This window comes from Marmota marmota, unplaced genomic scaffold, assembly GCF_001458135.2.
Source record: "Marmota marmota marmota unplaced genomic scaffold, marMar, whole genome shotgun sequence".
Taxonomy (NCBI): Eukaryota; Metazoa; Chordata; class Mammalia; order Rodentia; family Sciuridae; genus Marmota; species Marmota marmota.
Window position 1 is genome coordinate 13146580 of NW_025999880.1, and position 12563 is coordinate 13159142.

The window sequence follows — 12563 nt, forward strand, 5'->3', positions numbered from 1 at the left end:
TATGGTGGTAGTGGTATGGAGGCTTGTTAGCCATACTAAGGAGTTAAAAAGCACAATATTAGAATGTGACTAAAGTTTTAAAAGGGGGAGAGACAAGAGCAGATTAGGGAGAGAGAGAGAGAGAGAGAGAGAGAGAGAGAGAGAGAGAGAGAGAGAGAGAGATCGATCCCTGGCTCTAGGATAGAAGATGGTTTGGTGGGGCATAAGACTAGAGAGTTCTGAGGTGAGAGGTGATGGTGGCTTAGACCAGGATGGTGGGAGCAGTGCTGGAAGTGCAGGCAGTTTGGAAGAAAATTAGCAGGGAGGGGGAGAAAGAAGAATGAAGAATGACCCCCAGCTGCCCAGATTGTGCAGTTGGACTATCCATGGTACCATTACTGGCCTCAGGAAGAGGGAAAGAGGGAAAGGCTTGGTCAAATTGAAGTGAGTTGTTATTTCTGTGGAGTCTGGATTCATCCTGCCTCCTTCACAACCAACAACGTCACACCGAGCACAGCAGAGTTCCAGTCAGCTGGAGCTAAGGCTCCCCTGAGTGGAGTAAGGATCTAAACCTCTTATCTAACCACATCTCTGATTTCCAAGGGCCCCTGTGTCCTGTGTGAGAGAATTTGAAACTTGTCTATAGTAATTCTGGCATATTCAAGCAGATCAGAAGAATGGGGGATGTGATGGGTAGATTGTATTTTCTGTTTAGCAAACCTACCCACTTTTTCTAGAAATAGCAACGTGTATTATATAGGCATTTCTTCTCTTCCCCCATTTCACTCATTTGGCTTCCATAGAAGCTGCAATATTCTTATGGCCATAACTGATCCACATTGGGCCAATGAGGGCCTGCCCTATGGCCTAGGAGACTATTGAATTTGGATCAGTTACATTTAAATCCTGGTTATATTTCTGCCTTTCATGTTCAATCATTCAACCCGTCCTTAAAATCTTGGTGACAGTTTCCCTTTTTGCCCAAGGCTATTGGATTTGAGTTTCCATCTCTTATGAGCAAGACTTAATTACTGCAGGAGCCCTAAAGAAGCTAGGTTGCTGGAAAGGCAATGAGACCATCGAGAAAAAGAAAATTACATAAGCAAAGCTGGAGTTTGTTAATGGGCCAGACTCAAGACAAAATATGAGTGGAGGGCAGTATGTAGCTCTTCTTAAGCCTTCCTGACCAGCCCCTGGGGTACTGGGCTCTCTTTGTCAAGTAAAGAGGAAGCAATCCCATCTCATCCACAGCATAGTAAGAGCAGGCACTTTTAAAATGAGCCAAGAGAATAAATAAGAGCCAAATGGGTTGACAGAGGTAGAAGAAGTGATGCAAATCTGAAATAACCCTGGAAATCTCAGGAAGATACAAAAGGAGAAAGACTAAAATAATTGCATTTGACAGATGAAAGCTATTGATCCAGTAGACTTAGAGGCAAATTGTTAAAGTGATCTTGCCTAATAGTACCTGGGAGACAATGTAGACCATGCTAAAACTTTTATTAGTACCAAGAAAAGCCACTGAGGAAGCTCAGATCCGAGCCAGGAATTTAATAAGGTCAGCTAAAGATGGTAAGATTCTAGAGACAATGATCAGAACTCCTAGGGAAATAAACTTTGCTGGTCTTCCAAACCCCTTTTGTTCTCCATCCTTTGTTGATATCCAGTCCTTCGAATTAATTTAAATTTTTTTGTGTGTGGTTGTAGATGGACAGTATGTCTTTATTTTATTTGTTTATCTTTATGTGGTACTAAGGATCGAACCCAGTGTCTCACATGTGGTAGGCAAATGCTCTGCCACTGAGTTACAGCCCCAGCCTCCTTCAAGATAATTTTAATATTCATGCAGTCCTGAATCCTCCTGGGTAATGCTCAGTGTCCCAAACATTGCTTGCTTCCATGTCCTATCAAAATGTACCTGCCTGTGTCCTATATATGCTCCTCAGGACAGTTACTAATCTGATAAACTGATGAGTACTAGTGGGATAAGGAGCACGAAGATAGCAACGTTAGAACTCTAGGTAATTAATATCTTATTTATTATGAATTCCTACTACCTGACACAGTTTCTGGCACATACCATATACTCAGTCAATGTCAACTGAATGGAATAAGTGGAGTTTTTATCCCTTGTACTCAGACTTTTGGAGATAATTGAAGTTAGAGCCCTTGTGGTAAGAATTTCAAGCATTGTAGTGGACTAGAAGTGGGGAGATATTTGGGTGCAGATAACCTTCTGTCACTTCTCATAGAGGGGAATGGCTATATAATGGATGGATGGTGGCCTGAGTCTCAGTTCACAAGAATCACTAATTGAATCACTTTGGGAACCACTGTTTTGGCACTAAAAATCTCTGGGCACTCAGTTAATACTGAGGCATAAAACAGGTAAAGATTTTTATCTCTAAAGAGTGTTGTCTTCCCATCTGACACAAAGATACTATTAACAGCATTTTTAGGTTTTGTGGTTGGGTCCAGTCACAGGAATGGGAATATCCAACAATTGTCAAGTTGTGCATTTCTTGAGGGCATCATATTGTCTCTGTGTGTTTGAGTCCTTGTGCTCTGTGCATAGTAATGGCTATAGAGTTGAAGCAAGGAAAGAAGGAAGGAAGGAAGGAAATTAGTTAGGGCCCTCGTGGTAAGGAAGGAAGGAATCTGCACTAGTGTTCTTGCTTCCTTTTATGACTACGGGAGTACTCAAGGCCTTCTGAGAGTTAGGTTAACAAAAGTTTCAAGGAATACAAATGCTTTGTTTTGTTCTGTTTCCTTTTTTTCTCTTTTCTTGAATAAAGCTGATGGGTCCACTGAGGACCAAACCTATAATCTTGACTGCAAACAATAGGATTGGCCTGCCTGAAGCTATCCTTTTGGCTAAAGTATTTACATCTTGCACCAACATGAGTGAAACATAACTGGCTGCCTCCTTCTTCTTAAAACAATAGCGAGAACTCCACTGCTTCTGGCCTGGGGTCCATGGTAATCCCGGAGAGTTGGGTATACCCTTACTGTTTGCCACACTCATGATGCTAAATGATCATTCATTACCCCTTGTATAGCTAAATGCTGTAAAGGGATACTGGAAAAGGCCGAAGTGTCCCCACTTTTACAGATCATGGAATTCTAGCATGTTAGAGCTGGAGGGAACCCTATTTCTTCATTTATAGTCAAGGCACTGAGTCCTTCAATAAAAAGGAAAGAATCAGATCACCTGTCCTACATGCTTTCGTTCCACAGCAAGTGGAAAATGTGATGCTAGACCAGATGATCCTTTGGGGTTCCTATAAATTCCATTATTCTTTTATTTCATGATTCTGTGTTGGACATCAGCCAATAAAACCTTTGAACAATCAGGTTTGCCCTCTCCTCAGTGGCCCAAAAGAGTGTGAATTGTGTTGGGACAATCGTTGGGGAGCTTAAAGTCCTGGGAGTTAACTATTTTCTCTTCCAAATCTTCTCTCCTTTGACATCAGCTGCAACAGAAAGTGGTAAAGCTGTTATCTGTAGATTCAATCAAAACACCGTTTCCTGATTTTAATGTTCAACAACCACTTTTGAATTCTTCCCCGCTCCTGCCCCCTTCTCTCCTATTTCATTTTGAAGTTCAAAGAACTCAGGAGGCAAATTAGTACTCAACTAAGTTGAGTGGGGCTTTGACACCCTTGTGGTTCTGTTAATTTGCTGTACAACCCAGGCACATCACTTCTCTAGGTTGGGCCTTGGGATTTTCCCTATAGGTGATGGGATTTCTTTTTTTCTTTCTGTTTTTGGTACTGTGGGTTGAACCCAGAGGTGCTTAATCACTAAGCCACATACCCAGACGTTTTTATTTTTTATTTTGAGACAAGGTCTCTCTGAGTTAGGCCTTGCTAAGTTGCTGAGACTGGCCTTGAACTTGTGATCCTCCTGCCTCAGCCTCCAGTGTCACTAGGATTACAAGTGTACACCACCATGCCAGGCAGGTCACGGGATTTCTATTATGGACCAGCTCCCTCTGGGAAGAAAAATTTGTCATCCAGCCCTGTGAATCTCTTCTTAGTCCAGACTTTCTTTTTGTCAGAGTGCTTTACAAGAACAGTGAAAAACTCAGAGAAACAGGATGTCTGGTAACTGAAGTTTGCCAGCCCCTTATGTGAAGCAGAAATGAAATTGGAAGATGCCAGCACCTAAGTAGCCAGAGGAGCTCTTCACTAAGGCTGAGTGGAGTTTAAGGAAACAGACCATGGGGTTCTCCTTTGATGCTGCAGCATTGGTGTCTGAGCCTCTGTTTCCCATCAGTTTAGTGCAGAACTGTGGTCTCCTACTTTGGGCCAGTGTAGAGTAAATTGTATCTGGGTTTTATTTCAAAATCAGGATAGAAGTAAGGAAACCCTGCTGAGGTCCTCCAATGGCCATGCCCATACTCTGTTGGCAGTAGTACTGCATGAAGCTGACAAAAGACTCCACCAGAGGCAGCAGAATCCCTCCATTAAGCATACTTGGGTCTCATCTTCTCCTGGGTCTTTGGAAGCCTGCAGCTTTCCCTTCCCTGGCACTTGAAAGTTGAAAGTTAATTGACCTGCCCAAGGTCACACCATTAGTAGCAGAGATGAAAACCTTGGCCAATATTTTAAGTCTTTGGTGTGACTCTCCTGCAATGACTGATTGCTTCTCACTTAAGGGACAGTCTCACCTCTGGAGGATGCTGGCATCACCTCTGGGATGCCAGGCATTGATGTGAGTACTGTTTCAGTCCCTAGCGACTTTTTACACCCTGTAGCCTGCTCAGACGATGGAGGAAGCATCTCTGGGGCAGAGGAAATTGCCATATGCAGAGCTGCCCTGGCCGAAGATAACAGGTTGTCTGTCAACGTATGAAGCCTATATATGGCCTGGACCACAGAGCTTCCACCGGAGGAGAAATTAAACCTGTCTCACACACCAATCCCAGTGCTCTGATTACATTTACAGAGGTCATGGCCTGCATTCTGTCACCATGGAAACCTCTCAGGCTGCCAGGGTGTTGTCTGTGTGTGTGGTTGATATTTAAAGGCAAAATCGGGCAATTGCTTTCCTCCACCAGCCTGTGCCCTGGTGCTTCATCCCAGAGATAAGAGGAAGAAGGAAGAGATGAAGAAAAGGGGACACTTGTGTCTGACAGATGGACCTTTTTAGTAGAACCAGGTTTGTAGGGAGGAGGTCCAGTGACTGAGATATTGGGTAGCAGGTGAGGGGAACCTGAAAAGGACCCCAACTTTGTTGGAATACAGGCATCTTCTCTCACTGTGTTAAGTGGAGCTCTTTTTCTCTCTGTTACCTTCTCCAATTTATAAGTACTCGTCAGAGGGGCCAGATGGAGCCAGGGAAGCCCCCTTTGCCTGAATGCCCTTGGTGGTTTCATTTTTGCACATCTGGTAGCAGTGTGAATTGTGCTGATAACAATATGGTTTATGAAGGATTCCTACTTCTTCCAAAGACCCCATAGCACTGTCCTGGAAAAAGCTACCAGGGGAGTGACTTATCAGGAGTCCCAGGTGTTGGAAGAAGTAAATAACACCTGATTCAAGAGAGTAAGAAAAGAACACAAGTGCTGACTCGGCTTGTGACCATCAATTTTTTTCTTTCGTCTCAAGACAATTATTTCCACACCATTGAATGGAGTGTAGATAACACAGGCACCTTAATAGGCCGGAAGCAGAAGCTGTTTAGAGGAGATTTTAAGCACTGTGAGCATAAAATGAACACGAACATTCTGCAATATGCATCTTACAACTTGTCATTAAGTAGATGGCCTCAATGACGTGATGCAACAGGCTTTGATTGGAATATTGAGCTCTGAAAAAGGAAATTCTGCATCAATAGTCTCATGATGCGGAATATTACATATTACTCAATAAGACATGTCATTGTGTTGATTGTGTGTATGCTAAAAAGTACAGCAGCAGATCAGAATGGCTTTAATCCTCACAAGACACTTTTCTTTAGGAATTTACAGTCACTCCCTGAAGCTTCTCAATGTCCTTGGGGATGCAACATGGTATATCTTGAAGTTACAACTCAGGAAATAAAGTGGATCTATTTGATTTCATTTCTAATTCTCTAAAATATGAGGAGCTCTTATTTTTTCTTTCTTTCTTTTTTTTGGGGGGGTTACTGGGGATTGAACTCAGGGGTGCTTAACCACTGAGCCACATCCCTACTTCTTTTATATTTTGTTCAGAGACAGGCTCTCCCTAGGTTGCTTAGAACCTCACTAAGTTGCTGAGTCTGGGTTTGAACTCATGATCCTCCTGCCTCAACCTCTTAAACCACTGGGATTACATGTGTGCATCACTGCACCTGTTTTATGTTTTCTTTCTTTTGTCCATTTCATCATTTATCTTCTGACTTCTCACTCTCTTTTTTTTTCCTTTCTCATGAGCTTTATCCTTGAGCTACCATCCTTCCTTGTCAGTCTCCCCCTACCCCCTCTACCTTTTTGTAGTGCTTAGTCCTGCAGGCAGCCCTCCAGACTAAGGAGGCTACTGACTCCTGGGCATAATCTGTTTTCTGATGGGTTCTTTTCAGGTTCTGTATTGACAGTGGAAACTTGGTTTCTGCCACAATGAGTGAAAAAAAGGAGTTAATATTATGTTTTCTGGATCAGTGTTTTCCCCAGGAGGTTGGAGAATACCAGTCATGTTCTAGAATAGATAGGGCAGGGAGGAAATCTGGATCTTTGTTGCTATTTCAAGAATTAAAAGTAGAGTTAGCAACAAAATAGCTCAGATGTCCAGGTAGGATTGTGGGGCAGAGGTACAAATTAGAAAAGGCAGTTGTAGTGCTGGAGGAGGAACACAGAGACAGAGACAGAAATGAAAGGAGACGGAGAGGAGGAAGAAAAATATAAAACTCTGTCAAATACCCATGACTAAAAGTTGAAAGGAAAAGAATCAAAGAAAGAGGCAAGGAAATAAGAAGATTGTGAAGAAGACCAGGATAGGGTGGTGCTCAGGAGGCTGGATGCTTACAGCAAAAGCAGGGGCCAGTAGCATCCAATGCTGCAGAAAGGGGCTTGGTGAAGACTGAGAAGAGAGATGAGAAGGTTGTAGATGCTCTGAAGTCACTCAGTGGCGTGATGGCTGGTAGGCAGGGCTATTGGACTGAGAAGGAGGGAACGAGAGCTTTGGTGGAGGAAGTTGATGGCGACAGGAAAGAGAAGAAAAGATGAGAGTTGGAGAAGGTCATGGGGTAGATGGAATAGTTTTCATTTTGTTCTTTTAGGATAAAGGAGACTAGGATGACTGAAGATGAGAGAGAACGTGAGACTGAAGATCTAGAAGGTAGTGGAAGAGGGTGGGATCATGAGTGCTGGTGGAGGAATGAGAGAAAGAGAAGAGAAGTAAAGGTGAAATCTGAAAAGCAAGACAATACACACTAGGAGTGCTGTCTTGTATAAGAAAGAGAGGGAAGTTTACACTGGCAGAAAATATTTCTAGGAAAGCCCAAGGACTTGTAAGAATAGATATTTAGAAAGAAAACACAACAAAATAAAAGGGACACTGACACAATTCTGAAGTCAAGGAAAGAATACTTTTGAAGACTTCAAGGTTGTTCTGCAGGATGTTCACTAGGGCAATGGTATTTTTACCCACTTTCTGGCATGGAAATAATCAGTCCTTTCTTATTTCATCTCTGACTCCACATAGGGCTTCTGTTTGTATTTGTGAATATCACGATTCTGGTCAGATAATATCAGTTTCTCTTAGTGTGAGCACATGTCTAAGTGCTCAGTGCAGGTCAGAGCTTTCTACCAGATTCTAAATAACTGCCCCTTCTCTCACCTTGAATTCTGCCATTCCAATCTTGAATTCAAAGACCTGTGATAAAGTGAAGGAGAAAGAAGTGTGGCAGGAAAAAAAGGAAGGGAGTTTAGGGAAGCTTTAACTTAAAAATATCTTTTGAAATAACGGATGAAATAAAACCAAAGAAACTCAATTCAACTTCAGAAAATTGCTGTTCTTCTATTATTTACTTTCTGTCTCCTTAACCACCCCCCCAATAGATACAGCTTCATCTAGTTTTTCAAAGTTACCATGCTTGCAAATATCCAGCCTACAAAATTGGCCTTGGCCCCATCTGCCTCTTGTGCAGATTAAGCACATAGACTGCCTCCACATCTCACTCAGAGAGTGCACAGCCTCATCTGGCTACGGCTGACACATTCTGAGTCCCCCCACCCCCTTCAGATTCCCAAGAGAACCAATCAAAGACAGAAAATGTCAGAGTCAGCAACCTCTTTGGTCTTCAGGGCCTCTGCTGGGCTCAGCAGTGCCCAAGGGGGATGTCTAATGTGGTCTCAGGGATAGGTAAAGATGATACCAAAAGGAGGGGGGCTGGGGGAGATAGGGGAAAAATAATAAAGGGAATGATAGAAAGATAAGATAAAGAACAAAGAAAGGAAGGTTACTATTTGGAGGGAACAGTGACTACTTTACAGAACGGTTCAGTGATCCTTAACTATAACTAACTATTTTGGGTATTGTTCAACTCTACAAGAGTTTTAAACCAGCACCAGGATTCTAATGCCAGCAAAGCTCCTGGCTGGGGACCCCGGGCAGAGCATAAGAGTCTGTTCCTCATCTTGAATTTGACCTCTTTGAAGATTCTTTTGAGTTTTAATTATTCCTCACGTGTTTCCAGCCTATGCTTCATGGAGAAACTGCTTATGGGCATGTTGTCTTATATGATGTGAGAACCTGTTTATCTTGTTGTGTTCATTATGGCAAAGAATCTAGGAGTGTGAACCAGAAGGGGAGATCATTAAAGGTACATTTATGGGAGTGCACACAGAATAGGACCCTGCTAAGTCAAAGGGTTGGCTAATTAGTGAGAGCAAGTCTTCTGGCAGGCCATGGAAATCCTGCATTTTAAGGACACCAAAGTGATGCACCTAAGTTAGCATCTTATGTCCATTTTCTCTGCCTCTGTGATGGGATGAAGCCTAGTTTCTGGGGCCTCACAAAGGACACAGTGAGCCCATTTCTTGGCACTGACTGGATGCATCATCTCTCCTTTCACATCCCTTAATGAAGTGTGCAGTTCTTGTCCTCATTAGGCTCCAGCATTGTCAATAAAAGAGTCAATAAACCCGGTTGATGGGGTTGGGACCGAGAGGCTGAGATGCAGCAGGCACACATCCATAGGGCAGACATGAGCTCTGCCACATGTCGTGACCCAGCATCCAGGGATCAATAACCTGCTCAGGATAAAGCCTCAGAGCCTGCCCTCCTCAGCCTCCTCTCCAGACCCACTGCACCCAGGGTGGAACAGTGCCAGCCGGCTCCTGCTTTGCTTGCAGTTGTTCCCACCCCATGCCATTCTGGGTGCCAGATGCTTCTGTTTCTTCTTGATTGAGCCCTCTGGACACCCCTTGGATGCATATTTAGTGAGTGCCCACCTGGCATCAGAACATGTAGAAAGCATCTCCAAGCAGCCCAGAGACCGACATGGGCCCTATTTTCTGCATCTCCTGTTTGCTGACAGTGTGTGAGGTGTCCCAGTGGACAAGGTGGTACATTTTCTGCATGTTGTGCTGTTGGACTCCATTCCTGGCTCTCTTTAGATACACTTATCTTATCTAATTACAAGGAATTTCAGATTAATTTCATGGCCTCTGCTCCCAAGGACCTCTAATCTGTGAGGGCCTTGTATTTTAACCTTGTCATTCTTCTGTTGTTTGTCTTTAAGGGGTGGGCAGCTAAGAAGGGATGCTAAGATCTTGCTGGAATTGGGGTTGGGGGGAGGGGGAGAGGAAGGAGGCAGACAGACCTGGGATTTGTGTATTCTGCTCCATCCCCCTGCCTGTGTGCTGACAGCTGGCTGCTTTCTTCCATGACAGCCACATGGTATCCAGCCACACAGAACAGGACCCAGGCAGGGACTCGTCTGCTGCCAACCTCTCCAGATCTCTTTGATATTTCCGACAGAGCAGTAAAGGACTCTTGACTATCACGTTTTGTCTTGCCTCTCTCCACCTCCTCTAAGACTCCTCAGTGTGGTTTCCATGGCTACCCCCAATCAGATTTGGCTTCTTGCGAAATTGGATTTCAAAGAAGGACAAGGCTTCAAAGGAATTTGTCCATTTAACAGAATGTCATTAGGAGTGAGGCTGACTGCTGAACCAGGGTCCTCAGATGATTAAGGAGGGGCTGCACTCATGTGTGCAGGCAGGTTTCTGTCTGCAGTAAGGAACCTTGATGCAACATGACAATACGGTATTGGAATCTGCCAGTCACTAGCACACACTACCCAACTTGCACCTCCCTCTACCCTAATCCCTATAAAACCCAGAGATTCCTGTGGGGAAGCATGGCTGTGGAATACCTACCTCATGAGTTTCTGCCATGTCCCAAGGTATGAGTAATCTCTGTGAGGTCTGGAGTTTTGTCCTTTATCAAATAACTCATTAGCTTCAAGCCTAAATGAGTATATGACACAATGTCCTTGAAGAAAAGGAGGAGGTTGTCATTTTTTTTTCTCATTGCTGAAAGGGAAAGCAAAGCAGTTTGGATGATATATAGGGGAGACTTTGTTTCCCTTGCTGCTTTTTCTTTCTAACAGTTTTAGATCCACAAAAATTGCAACAATAGTACAGAGAGTTTTGATCTACACTCCTTTACTTTTAAACATATATCATAAGTACTCCAAAATGATACCAGGGCAGCTACAATTTTATAAGGGAGTTGTGAGGTTGGTAAAATGCCCCATGGGGTACCTGGTACTTGCTTGGAGCCTGGAGGAGATAACCTACCCAATGCTTTGCTTTCTCAGGACAAGGGGGATGAGCCAGAAGGAGCCAGATTCCCGGAAACTTATGGCTGCTCTGACCCTTCAGCTCAATTTGTTGCAGCTTGTAGGAGGGTCATGAAATCCCAAAACCAAGGCATCATTCTTTTTCAGATGGCAGGATGTGATCAAAGTCACTGCTCCCATTAAAAGGTGAAACCCTTGACTTTGGGGCTGTATCTCTGGAGAGGGAATCTATTCCAAGAGGCAGGTGCTTCTACCATGCATCCTTCTGGACAGTTTCTTCTTTCCGTTTTCTCCCCATCTTCCAGGTTCAGCCTGTCATTATTTCCACAGAGGCTGTTGTAAAAATTACTTCACACATTTCTCTTATGTCCCCTTTTACTGCTTCCAATTCTTCCTACATATTCTGTAGGTCAAGTTGGAGAATAGAAACACCTTGACGGTGGGGGGTGGGGGTGGTAGAGGTGAAGAGAGCCCATGTTAGGTCTCTCCAGCTTAAAAATCGTCAAGGACTCCCCATATCCACTCAGTTAAAAAACCCCCATTCAGACATCCAAGTTCCTTCATTTATTTATTTTGGTCCTGGAATTGAACACAGGGGTGTTCTACAACTGAACTGCATCCCCAGTCCTCCTTTTTAATTTCTTTTAAAATTCTGAGACAGGCTCTTGCCTGAAATCTGTGACCATTCTGCCTCAGTTTCCCTCCTGCCTCAGCCTTCCAAATAGCTGGGATTACAGGTGGGTGCCACTGCATGGGGCCGAAGTCTCTTTATAATAGATTAAATTAATTTTGACAACTGTAGTTTCTCTACACTATTCAGTAAAGAAGGTCTACTCACTGTTCCTCTACAGGAGAGTACTTTTCCATTTTTGTTTACTTTGATCCTTCCACCTGGAAAGTCCTCCCAACTCTTTAAAGTCTTGGTATGGTGTTCAGCATCCATCTCAAATGCTACCCAAACTGTAAAGTAAGCACATACACGGAGAGACTGCCACTTCCATCTTTTCCATGTAGTCATTTGTTTTCTTTAATCACTCATGTCACTCTTTTGGTCTATGGTACTTTCTTTTTAAATAACTATTCTGAGATAATTGTAGCTTCACAGACAATGGTAAGAAGTAACCCTGAGGAATCCTGTGTACCTGTACCCAAGTTCCCACAGTGATAGTATCTTCAGTATCTACCACAACAGGGACATGGACTTTGACTGCATTTTGAGAGGGAAAAGGCACGTCTCTGTGATCTTGTCCTTCACTTTCTCCCTTGTTCAGCTCTCAGAGGGAAAGGGCTCTGTTTCCCACTCCCTCAGTTGCTCCTCAGGTTGCCCCTTTTTTTCCTCATTGCCTTTCAGCTTCAGGGAGAAAAGGACACTCTGGCTCTCTGTGTCCATTGCTGCCTTGCCGCTCCTATCCTCCCAACTGCTGGTGTCCTCTATTATTTTTTGGGACTTTGGATCATTCCCTTTAAACATCATGGTTTCCTTGAGACAGAGAACGTCCGGCGCTCTTTTCTGGGCATGACCACGAGAACCGGATCGGCAACGGAGGGGCGCTATGCTTGGTGGGGATTAATCTCATTCTTGGATTCTCCTTCCCCATTTCAGGCACTACGGTGGCCTTTTAAACCTGCCACCTGGAGACCAACTGCTCAGTACTTAGGCTGGCGTCTCCAAGAGTCACGGCTCCTTGGAGTCAAAGTCTTCTGTTTTGGCGGGGACCGGGAGCGGCACATCTTTGGCGCTGAGTGGTGCGGAGCCCCGGGCGCCCGGATCTTTCCATCTAGGGTTCCCGGTGTGAGCGCCACGTGCACCC